The 13,164-nt window shown below is 38.1% G+C and overlaps 1 pseudogene; it reads left to right on the forward strand.

Annotated features, from left to right (window-relative positions):
* Window positions 1-10,326: 10,326 nt before the first annotated feature.
* On the forward strand, window positions 10,327-10,425 carry LOC132283138 (small nucleolar RNA R71; annotated as a pseudogene).
* Window positions 10,426-13,164: the final 2,739 nt, after the last annotated feature.

Raw genomic sequence — 13,164 nt, forward strand, 5'->3', positions numbered from 1 at the left:
ATGGAAATAATACGTAATCAATCTAAAACGGTAAAGTAAGATAGATAAAGGTACTAGAATGCCTAAGCTTAAGGGGTTTAAATATGCACTTTTCAGCGCTGATCACACCCCTAAACTTAAATATTGCTAGTCCTAGCAAGGAACTAGAAAGTAAAGGAATGAAATGAATAACTATACAAGTATGAATCTAGAAAACAATAAATGAAAAACGCCACTTTCGTAGGGAACACGATTGCGCTTAGCATATGCAACAAGCCTTTTAAACCCCTAGGTTACCCCTAGTGGACGACTGAAGCCTCCTGAGGGTTTCCAGAAATGATACCCACAAACATTAAGCTCATTCTTTCAAAAGAGGTACTAATATTGCAAACAAGCATTGGGAGAAAACTACCTCAAGTATGCAAATTTTCAAACATTTCCAAGCAATCTCCCAAAATCTCAACATCAAGCAAGCAAGTATGGTCCTCCACACATCAAGAAAATGATCATGCAAATCAAAACAACTCTAGAATCCTTTTTGAGTGGACCAGCATCAAATGTGTTGCTATCTTAGCCAACTAGAGAAATGATCACATCCTTACTCTCAAACTAGCACACAAATCTAGTACCGATCATCAAGACAAAAAGTAGACCTTTTATTAAAGCTTTTTTGTTCTAGGTGCGCTTATTCTTTTCACTCGATTTTTTTTTTTTTTTTTTTTTTATAGGATCAAAGATGGAAGCATGGTGCAATGTGTTGATCTATTAAGCTTTCTAGTGATTCATAAGGTCGAGCGTTAAGTCAATGACTCCCAAACCAGATGGTTTTAGGGAATTAGGCATTCAAAAACCCCTACGAACTTACAAGCTCAAATCAACTAGGCTACAAATCAAGACAACCTCCATCTAATCATTTCCCACTTCTCACCTTTTGGGAGAAGTCCTCACTTTTTTTTTTATTGCTTTTGCAACTTTTTTTTTTTTTTTTTTTTTAATCATTGAACAATCAATTATTAATCTAGAGTTTGGGCCCTCCACCTTTTGGCGCGAGAAATTCAGTGCTTGATGAGGCTAGAATCCCGGCTACTTAGTGAAAAGGGGTTGTTATCCACCTTTATCAAGAATGAAAGCTTTCAATGCACTACTAGCTCAATTGGGATATAATCAATTCAATAATCAACAAACCATGTACCCCACAAATGAATGCTAGTGTGCGCCTGTGCTAGTGTAGAATACTAGAGTGAATCTCAAAACAATCACTAAATCAGGATGATGTGGACCACAAGTGTAAGCAAGATATCAATCTTTCAAAAAATTTACTCCTAAATGGCATCCACAAGGCATACAAGGAGTATTGGACTCTCAAGTCAAGCAATTTTTAAATTTTAAGCAATATAGTCCTTAAAAGATCAAAATCATAGCTAGATATGGACCAATCATAGAAATATCCCTCAAATACACAAGTCATGCTCTGTGATACCCCTCGGATCCGAAACACGGGTTAATCAGGCCCGGGCCCAAACCCGAGGGAATATCAAACAATTAAAGTATTTTAAATCGAACACAGATGACAAAATGAACAATAAAGATAGAATAAAACTGAAAGAAACATTAATTATAAAATCCTCCATGTACAACTGAAAATTGAAACTCCAATCCTCCAAAACCTCAAAGTTACAACTTGGGAATCCACTGATGGACCCCTAACTAAAAGTTCAACTGAGAATGAAACTGAAAATAGATAATACTAGAAACATCGAGAGAAGTCCTACGTAATCAGATGAAAGTGAGACTGTCCTCGACAAGCACGATCAAGCTCTAAGGCTGGAACCGTCCTGTACCTGAAAAGAATAATAAAGGAGTGGGTCAGACCCACGAGCAAGTTCTAATCTAACTGCAATCCATACAGTGACCCGATATGCAGATACACCGTAGACACCTCACAATATCTATCTAGTCCATACGTATAAATATATCCACACTAAGGGACATTCACCAGTCTATAATAGGGGTCTCAACCTGAATAGATAGCAACATGCGAATACGCACACAAAGGTGGGCATGAGTACCTAGACCTAACAGGGTACACCTCAACCTATTATAACCAGCTACGCATCCACTGCATATACGCACCCTAACCAACGAGTCTGAGACTCAAGCTCAACTCGTGGTACCATAACCATATATATAAAGTCCATCCAGATCCAGGGTATGCAGTTCAACTATTTATTAAACTGTCATACAATAAACCAACTAGTTAGTCATTCAACTTATTCAGTTGATATGACTTAACTACCATTCGTTAATCCAGGAAGTCATCCAACTTGTTTACAGCTGATCTGACTTAGTCACAATTAGGATTCGATATCTTTCAATCCATTCCATTAATCCATTAGGTTAGGTTTATGCGTTTTCAGCTAAACCGTCCCTAGTATGTCACTGTCCCATACCGGTACATACCATCCTCCATATCCATGTAAATTACAACATATATAATAGTTCAATAATTTACAGACCAAAAACTACCATCCAAATAATTGCAGAAAAATATTTAAAGCTTCAGCAATTTAAATCCAAGCATTTAACCACATAGTTGCAGGAGACGATTTTAACAAATCAGCAACTAACATCCAGAGCATGCATAGACCAAATTTAATATGTCAGGGACTCCATCATGCATGTGAATAAGTTAAATAATCCTATTATTAACCAATAAATTGCTAAAACAATTCAGAAGATTGTTTAAATATTTCAGCAGTTTAAATCCAAGCATTAACCATAAAGTTGCAGAAAACAATTTAATAATTCAGCAACTAGCCTCCTAAGCATGCATAGATCAAAATTAATAATTAAATGACCTTATCATGCACTTGAATGCATTCTAAAACAAGTTTTATAAACACATTATGTTCCATCAAATTGCTGAATTTTAATTCAACAATTAATTCAATTCCATTTGTTAAGTGCCTTAATTTTTACACTGTTTGTCCCGACAACTTAGAATTAAACTTTACTCAATTTAGTGTCTTAATAACACTCAAAATTCATTCCTTGATCCCTCTGTAAAGTTCCAAATTCATTCAAACAGTCTCCATGCTCCAACAGTGAACATAGTATGTAGAAAATTAAAAAAAACCGTAAAATAAATCAAAACAACAAGGGAGCCTGCTCCAGAATTTGGAGCAGGCTCTTTTCCAGCCTAGAGCCGGCTCTAGGACTTCTTAGAGCCGGCTCTACTTTGTTGTAGGAGCCGGCTCCCACTTCCATGGAGCCGGCTCGCACCTCCTCTGAGAGCCTTGTCCCCGTTGCTTCGTTTCAGTCCGTCCGCTCCTTCTCTGATCAAATCCAACCACTCTGTTGGTCTCTAAAACTAATCTTAGGACTCGTAATTTAGTCTAGAAGCATTCCCCAAGATTGTTTACAATATTTTGCAAACAATTACAGAGTTTAATCAAGCCATTTAAACTAGCATAGTTGAAGAACAATACTGAAACTAAATTGCGATATCAGTTTTATCCCAACCCCTCTGTTCTTCCTCCAATTTTAAATTTGAAGTCTTAAATTACATCTAGTATCCAATCAGACCTCGGTTGATTTCAGTAAGATTCAAGATAAAAATTAAATCAGTGAGACGTTACGCCAAAACAGAGTCAAGAACACATACGTGCTATAATTGTTTTGTAAATAAATTTCACAGATAAAACGATCAAGTAAAACATATATAAAACATGCGTGGTTCAGTTTAAGGCCAATTAATCTCCTAGAGATGTTAAGGTGCACAGAACACAACTCAAAGGGAAGGAGGAAGATAAGAACTTGCCTGTACAGTTTTATAAACAGAACCTTGACGCCGTTATTCTAAGCTTTCCGGCAACCACTGACTACCTTCTAGCCTCTTCTGGTTCTGATCTAATCCACCAAACACCTCCCTTGGTCCTCTCTGTTATTCTCCTTGACAGACCGTTACGACGCTCTCTTCTCTCAACTTCTCTCTTTACTGTGTACGGGAATATGGTGAATAGGGTTTTAGAAACCCTCGGCAGACGTATACCCATATATTTATAGAGTTATACCAAAACCCTACATTAATTAGAGCCCTAACTAAATCCTAACCGGCCCATAGAACTTAATTAAATCCTGTGTCGGCTAAAGAAACTAAACCCTCAATTTTGAAAAATCGTTAATTAAAATACTTCCTAAATTACTTCCTAAATTAAAACCTTTAATAATCAATTAAATAAATAGAATGCAAGTTAAACAAATAAATAGACACCAATTAAATACACGAATACATAGAATGCAAGTTAAACAAATAAATAGACACCAATTAAATACACGAATAATCAATTAAATAAATAGAATGCAATTTAAACAAAGAAATAGATACCAATTAAATACACATCACACAGGTAAACAATTAAATAAAATAATTAAACCAAATAATCATGCAAAAATATAATAAAAATAATAAATAAATGCCGAGACTATCCTTTAAAATTAGGGGTATTACATGCTCAAAATTTTGAATTTAAAACTAACACTGCAAAGCACCATTCCCCCAAACTTAAATGGCACAATGTCCTCAATGTGCAAAGAGAACAAAGGAAAGAGTATACTAGTGCAACTAAGTAAGAATGAACGGGACTGAAGTATCCAAAGTGGGTGGCATGGCCTCCCCAAACTTGGGATTAACTGTGGTCCTGAAAAGATGGCACTTGGATAAACTCATCAGATAACAAAATGGGATAATCGGTGCACAGTGGACATGCAAGTGTAAATGTAACAAACAGATAAAGAGATGAGAGAGGTATAAGGGTGGTCCTAAAAATTGGGTAGCATTCTCTCACTGAAGTCACTATGATACACTGGAATCTCAGGAAGATGAGGCAAGACGGGCAGGTTGGGTTCTGTGGATATCTCTGGATAGATCTCAGAATATAGTCGCGACATTCGTATGGAAGGTAGCAAAATCAGCTCTATGGGCCATAAGATCAGCTCGTATAGCAACAACAGCATCCTCAATAGTCTGCAGGCGTACTCTAAAGCTGGGGATCTGATCTGGAGCCTCAGGTATAGAAGAGTCAAAAGAATGAAAATCCTGAGTCTGCTCCTGCTCGTGAATGGGCGACCCAGCTGGAGAGTGCTGCTCTGTGTCATCTGCAGGTCACTCCAAATCAATATCTATATGCTCAGTAGCTGGACCAACTGGTACATCATCCACTTCAGGATCTGCTGCTGCTGCCTCAACTACTGCCTCTGCCTCCTCAGCCTCTAGCTCCTCTACAGCCACTACTGCGTGGTCCTGCAGTCTAGTAATGATGGCATTGTAGCTCTTGTCCCAGTCTTTCTTCAAGAAGTGATAGGAACCTCTCTCAGGGTGCTCCCGAGGATGAAAAGGATAGCGCTGGTCAATCAGAATCTGGGTAATGAGGTGGCCAAAAGGGTGAGACTTAGCCCATCCGGGCTTCTCCTTGCTGATATACTCGTCAAATAGCTTCCTCATCACACTTCAGATGAGTGCGGGAATAGATACCCAGTGGCCTATGTAAAATGCGTAGAGGGCTATCAGATAGTCTCCTCTCCGCTGGATCTTGTGCCTGGCCATATATATATTCCGAAAGAGAACGGAATCGAAGAACCATAGGTCATCTAGAAGGAATGTGCGGGTGGCGAAAGTCTCGCCATCGGCATGGTGACCTATAAGAAATACTACCATGTCGACATAAGAAGGCCTGTATAGCCTCGGATATAGCTCCTGTAGCTCCGGAGGGCATCGGTGTGGACAATGGCATGATCTGGCTAGCGAGTCCACAGTGATAATGATCTGATGGCCATCTATGGTAGTGACCAGCTCTGTTGTGGTATGCGGGGATGGTCAGAGGTTCTGGAAGAACAACCGTACCAGCCGCGGGTAGACTGCCTCTGTAACTGAGGCAAGAATAGCTGCAAGGCCCCTCTGAATAATGTCATGGTAAGCTGATCGGGTCAGCACCGATCTGGAGAAAAAGTCTGTGTCGAACACCGGCTCATGGTCTACTGCCATATGTGCATATCTAGGCGCGGGCCTATCACGCCCCTGAGCTGGCTGGCATGGTGGAGATGGTATTGGTGAATGCTCAGCTCCAGCATGTGGTGGAGATGGTGATGGTATAAATGTAGCCTGAGCTGCAGAGGTGGATGGAATATGAGTGTCCTCAGCCTCATGAGCAGGTGACTGAGGTGAAGTAGGCTGTACTGGCTCCTCCTGTGCATGAGAGGGCTCTGCTGACTCATCTATCCGTGGTCTGATATGTCTCTGAGGCCCGTATTGCCTCTTGGCAACAGTCTTGCGCTTAGTCATAGCCTGAAAAATAATTTAAAAACTTGCAAGGGAAGTTAGTACCAGAATTATGAATTGAAAGCACAAAATAGAAACATGCATGTCAACTAAGATAGACAAATCATATAGATGACATGAATCTATGCAAGTGATAGGATATGAAACATGCTAAATAATGTAAGTATGAAATGCATCCAATGTGGAATGTCACAGGCATTGGGCATATATGAGATAGCATGAACATAATGCATGATGAATGAAGTGTGTGTATGAGATATGTGAAGTTCGATCGATCACAAAAAGGTTTGAGATCGATCTTAAAACTTTGATCGATCTGAGAAATTTTAAAAACTAAGTTCGATCGATCTCTCAAGATCGATCTGAGATAGAAGTTCAAAACTAAGTTCGATGGATCTCTCAAGATCGATCTGAGATAGAAGTTTGATCGATCGAACTGTGTGAATATGAAAACTGAAAAGTCACAGATCTATGACGTGGATGGCACGAGGTCTTCACGACATGGTCGTGGGCCCATCAACACAACAAATCATCAATTACCATCACCCAAACAAGGCCCATACTCCCAAAATCGAATCTAAATACACAAATATATACAAAACATATACATATATATACATATATAAACTCAGTGTTTTGAAGCTCATCAATGGCAGATTTATCATAAAAATGGCATGGATTGAATATGTAAAGCATCTATGTATAAAATCTAAGCTTCAAAACCTAAATGAAGCCTCGGATCCTACGTCAACTGAAGAGAGAAGTGGAGATGAAGAGGGAGTGAGATTCGGGGTGAGCTTGATGTCGCCGGAGGAGTCACCGGAGATGAGGAAGATGGAGAGTACACAGTGGCGGTGACGAAAGAGAGAAAGGGGGTTAGAGTTTGAGAGAGTTAGATCGATCTTTGTAATCGATCTCACAACTCTCGGTTTCTATTTTAAAAACATCCCCGACAGAGGTTCGATCGATCAAACCTCAACTGAGATCGATTGAACTTTGTCTTTTGTCTTTTCTTTTTTCTCTTTCTTTTTAATTGAATAAACAATAATAATTAAAAACTAAATAAACTAAATATTTTTGTATTTTTGAAAACTTTTTGAAAAATAAAATAAAATGAAAATAAAATAAAATAAAATAAAAATGAAAATATTTTTGGATTTTTGAAATTTGAATAGTCAAAATAAAGTCAAAGTAATGAAATGAAGAACTGAGATCAATCAGAACAAGAGTTCAATCGATCAGATAGAGAGTAAGAATATACAGGTTTATGGCTCAGAAAATTGGCTAAGTGTTGGAACTTGAGATCGATCGAACTTGAATATTTGATCGATCGAAGAACTTCAGATCGATCTTGAAATGTTTTCGATCGATGAGTCAGAGAGTTGAAATATGCAGGTTGATGCAGGCTCAAAATTTTCTAAGTGTTCGGACACAAGATCGATCAAACTTTGAAGTTGGATTGATCTAAGGTCTTCTGATTGATCTGAGAATTAGTTCGAATGATGGGACAGAGAGGTGATTTGGATGCAGGTCGAAATTTTTTTTAAGTGTTGGATGCAAGTGGAAGTTCGATCGATCGAACTCTCATTTAAGATCGATCGAACTTATGCAAAATGCTCAATCACAACACAAAAATTCATGCAATCCTAATCACAGTTCCTATCAATGCATATGAACCAAAAACAAGTATCTAGACTTCGCAAGAAATAAAATTTAAGATAGAAATGAAGGAGGAATAGGGTTTTGACACCCTACGAAATATTTTTGCTAGTCTTTAACGTCTCTAGCAAGACATTGGGCTCTTTTAACCCGGATCAAAGATCTTATAATGCATCCCCTCCTTGTTGGGGTGATAAATGCTTTGAACTCTACCCAACAAATGGTTCTTTGAAGAACTTGTTGGATTAAGCTCAAAAGAAACTTTTGATCCTTTGTCTATACAATCACAACCTTTGGGCTTCCATACCCTTTCAAAGCAAGAATTTGAAAAAACACTTTGAGAATGCAAGGTTGAAGATGATCCCTTTGAAGTTTTGGTTTTACACAAAAGCTCACTTCCTTAACATTGAAGATCATGACATTTATCTACAACATTAACCTCTCCTTCATATTTGTCAAATGAATTGGGTGTGGGATTGAAGATATTCAACTTCACCTTTATATGGCTAAATGAGATCTTCATTATCCCCGTCCTACAATTAATGTTGGCATTAGCGGTTGCCAAGAAAGGACGGCCAAGGATAACGGGAATTTGGCTTTTAGGATTGGGGACCGGTTCCGTGTCTATGACAACGAAATCAACCGGGAAGAATAATTTATCAATTTTAATCAAAACATCCTCAATGACACCCCTAGGCTTCTTGATAGATCGATCGGCAAGTTGCAAAACTACCAACGTCGGTTTTAATTCACCTTGGCCCAATTTGACATAAACCGAGTATGGAAGAAGGTTAACACCTGCTCCTAAGTCAAGAAGCGCCCGATTAATGATATGATCACCAATAATGCATGAAGTAGTAGGTTAACCGAGGTCCTAAAACTTTGGCAAAGTTTTATGTTGCAAAATTGAGCTTACTTGCTCGGTCAAAACCACTTTCCTTGGTGCTTGGCTCTTGTTCTTCCGCTTTTGGGTGCACAAGTCTTTCAAGAATTTGGCATAAGCCGGAATTTGCTTGATTGCATCCAAAAGTGGAAGATTAACTTTTACTTGCCTAAACATTTTCATAATTTCATTAGTTTTTGCCTTTTGCTTTTCCTTCGAAATGGACCCTTTTAAGGCATCCGGAAATGGAACTTTTTCAAACACTTTTTCAGAATTTTCTTTTGAACTCTCTTCAACACAAGAAGTTTTCAAATCACTTTGTTTCAAATCATTTTTCAGCAAAATTTTTTCAACATCATTTTTCAAAACTTCTTTTTTAAACACATTTTTCAAGACTTTCTCATTCACAAGATCATGTATATGCAATGCATGAGGAATGGGATGTGAAACGGGATAGGTGACAACTTGAGGTTGCACCGGTTCACTCTCTTCATTGGACACTTCTACTTAATTGTCCACAACCCTACCACTCCGTAAGGTAGTCACCGCATTAACATGTTCAATGGTGTGGCCTTCCGATGAGGAATGGGTTTCCACAACACATTGTTACTTAGGTGGGACATTAATAGGCATCTTTCCTTTCGCTCTTGCATTAAGAGTGATTGCTATTTGCCCTACTTGCGTTTCTAGCTTCACAATAGATTGAGAGTGAGAATGGAGTAATTGTGTGTTAGCCTCTAAAGTGTCCAAAGCATTTAAAACTTTTTCTTCAAATGCGGGACTTCTAGTATTTCCTTAGGAATAAAATTGGTTGGGAAAATGAGAATTAGCAAATTGATTCCCTTGTGATTGATAAGGTCTATAACCTTGGGATCCTTGGTTTTGAAGTGGAGGTGGAATGTACTTCCCTTGAAAATCGCCTTGGGAAGGGTTTAAGCCCTCTCATTGGTTTTTCCAAGAGAAATTCGGATGATTCCTCCAACTTGGATTATAATGAGTACCATAAGGATTGTTCCCTTGGTTCACAAAAGCTGCATTGACTTGTTCATTAGGTTCATTTTGCACTTGTCCATGAGGACAATGAGAAGTAGAATGAAGAACACTAGAACAAGTCATACATGTTTCATTTGATGCACGATGAGAATGGTTAGGGAAGGAAGATACTTGGTTCGTTGAGTTTTGGTTAATCAAAAATTAATCAAACCTTTGAGATAAAGACTTCATTTTGGCGGCTATTTCATTTAAATGGTTGACTTGATGTAAGCCAAGCCTCTTCCTACCTTGTGAACTTCTACTATTCTTGGATGATAATGTTCTTTGCAAATAATTTTCACTCATACTCTCATAAAGACGCCACACGTCATCCTCATGCCTATCAATGTATGAGCCACCCATGGAAGCATCAACCATACCCTTATAATTGTCCGATAAGCTCTCAAAGAAATGTTGAAGTAATTGTCATTTGGGCATGTCATGATGTGGACACTTCCTAAGCAACTCATTGAAGCATTCCCATGCCTCATGAAACGTTTCTCCATCTCCATGTGTAAATTCTCTAATTGAAGTTCTCATAACATTGGTTTTTTTAACCGGATAGTACTTCTTCAAGAACTCTTGTTGCATTTCTGCCTAAGAAGTGATTGAAAAAGGCCTAAGATTGTTAAACCAATACTTTGCCTTGTTTTTTAAGGTGAATGGAAAAAGTTTGAGTCTTAAGACCTCTTTCGGCATGTCCGTATATTTTACAGTGGAACATACTTCAAGAAACTCATCCAAATGCTTGTAAGGTTCTTCACTTGGAAGTCCATGATAGTTAGGAAGCATTTGAATGGTTTGTGGCTTAATTTCATAATGATGTGCTCTAAATGGAGGCAATTGGATGCATGTAGGTGCATTATACTCATTAGGCACATAATAGTCTCTTAAAGCAAAAGGTAGATTAGCTACTTGAGGTGCAACATGAACACCTTGGTTTTGAATTCCTTGATTGATGATGGGAGATTGTAGAGCATACATTGGCCTTGGCATTCCATATGGAGCTTGGCCTTGTTGTTGTGGTGGTTGGTGAATGTATGGCATAGGCATGCCTAATGGTACTTGTATGTTCTCATGATGCACATTTGGATGAAGGATACCTTGTTGGTCTATGTGACCAAGGTCCTCAACATGATCATCATTATGGTCATCCATTGATAGATTGGTTCTATTTGAACTTCCCCTTCCCTTAGGATTTCTAACGATAGATTCAAGATGCAAATCTAAAGGGATAAGAGTGGGTTTCAATGAACGACGTCCATACATGCACAATTCAAAATATAACAAGCACAAAGAATGACAAACACTATGCCTTCACAACAATGCAATTAGACATCTTCCACAAACACTTAATTCATACTCCCATGCTTTAACAACAATGATGCAAAGAACAAACAAGAATGCCTCCACGCGGGCTCACGATTTATCTAAGGAATTGAGTAAAGAAAGTCTCACAAAGGTCTTTTAGCACTTCAACTCCAAATTTAAATCTTAGCTTAGCAAATTTTTTAAATTTTTAGCTTTTTACTTTCTTTGCTTTGCTTGAATGCTCCTTTGCTTGCTTCCTCTCCAACAATGCACCTAGTCAAGTAAAAACAACACAATAAGTAACCAAAAATAAAAATAAAAATAAAGTAAAGATACGATCAAAAGAGTACTAATCTTAATTGATTCCACAATTCCAACGTTACCAAATCAAATCAATCCCCGGCAACGGCGCCAAAAACTAGTGGTGGTGGTCGTCATCCTACCACAAACTTAAAGAGTGTGCATTAAGGCGAGGGCCAAGTTTGACATTTATAGAAGCCACTACTACCTTTCACTATAAATATAGCTAGGGCGAGTAGGGATCGTCCCAAGGGATTATAAGGTTCGAACAAGGTTGTGGAATCGCTATTAGGGCTAATAGGTTGAGTGATCAAACAATTGGTTGGTTGGTTGATTAGACTAGAGAGTAACTAAATTAAACTAAGTGATAACAAAAGAATACAAGTAAGACCAAATAAGAGAAATAAGAGTCTTGGGGTTTAGAGATCACCACCAAGCAATGCATTTCTACACCATTGACAAGTGACTAATGAGGGCAAATCGTGTGTTGCAATATTGGTGTGTGTGTGTATGTGTATGTTTGGTTGATTCAACAAACAAGGATGACTAGTTAAGCATGTATTGTCTAAACATCATGTGAAAGGCACAATATATCTAAGCAATGAAGCATATATTGTCTAAACAACATGTGAAAGGCACAATAGATCAAAACAAGTCATTAATCCTTTCATTAAGCTCACAATCCAAATACAACACAAGGTTAGAGACATATACTACTTGCATTCAAAAGTATGGATCATCAAACAACAAGCATGGATTGTCCTCCCATTTAACACTACACTACAACTACACTACATCTACACTACTAGCATGAAAATAAACTAAGGGAGAGGCATAATCCATCAAGGAATAAGTATGAACCATCAAGAAAATCACAAGAGTATTCCATTAAGCACTATGTTTTGATAATCTCTAAATCTATAGCATCAATACACATAGACATGCATCAATAACACAAAATCTAGAGACAAGCACATGAACATCTATTCTAACATACATAGACATATGGATAGAATGAAATGATCAATTGAAAACATTTAACCACATAAATCATTTAACAATCAAGATCTATATATATCAAAGTGTCAAAACATTAATTACAACACTAATCACTCAATAATACGCAAGATTAAGATGTAGAAAGCATGCTTGGGGCTAACTCTAGCCCCAAGAGGATGCCTAGCCACTCATGGTGATGTTGTTCCAACCCTCAAGAGCTAACTCCATGGAAGAAATCTGCTCCTTATTGATGAAGAACTCCCCCCTTTGTGTCTCTAGCCTCCTCCTCCTCTAAGCTTGCTCTCCAAGAGATGATATGATATGATATTGGCTCTCCCCCTGTAAAAAGCAATCCTTATCCTTATATAGGTAGGTCAAATGACACCCAAAATGAGCTGGGGTCGTGCACATAATATTCGCCAATGATTGGATAAAGGACAACTTTCAATGAGCTGGAAATTTAACTTTTTCGCATTGAAGGAAGTTCGATCGATCGAACCTTGGACTTAAATCAGTTGAACTTGGCTGAGATCTATCGAACTTAGGATGGATCGATCTTCAATGGTAGCGCTTTTTAGATAAAGACAAATCTGAGATATTTTGAAGATATTTTTGGGAAAAGGACAAAAGTGGTTGGTAGGGTGGTATAACTAGATAAGATCAA

Source organism: Cornus florida, unplaced genomic scaffold (genome assembly GCF_030987335.1).
Source record: "Cornus florida cultivar Cherokee Brave unplaced genomic scaffold, ASM3098733v1 CherokeeBrave_3.0.0_Hap2_Chr01, whole genome shotgun sequence".
In the NCBI taxonomy this organism is placed as follows: Eukaryota; Viridiplantae; Streptophyta; class Magnoliopsida; order Cornales; family Cornaceae; genus Cornus; species Cornus florida.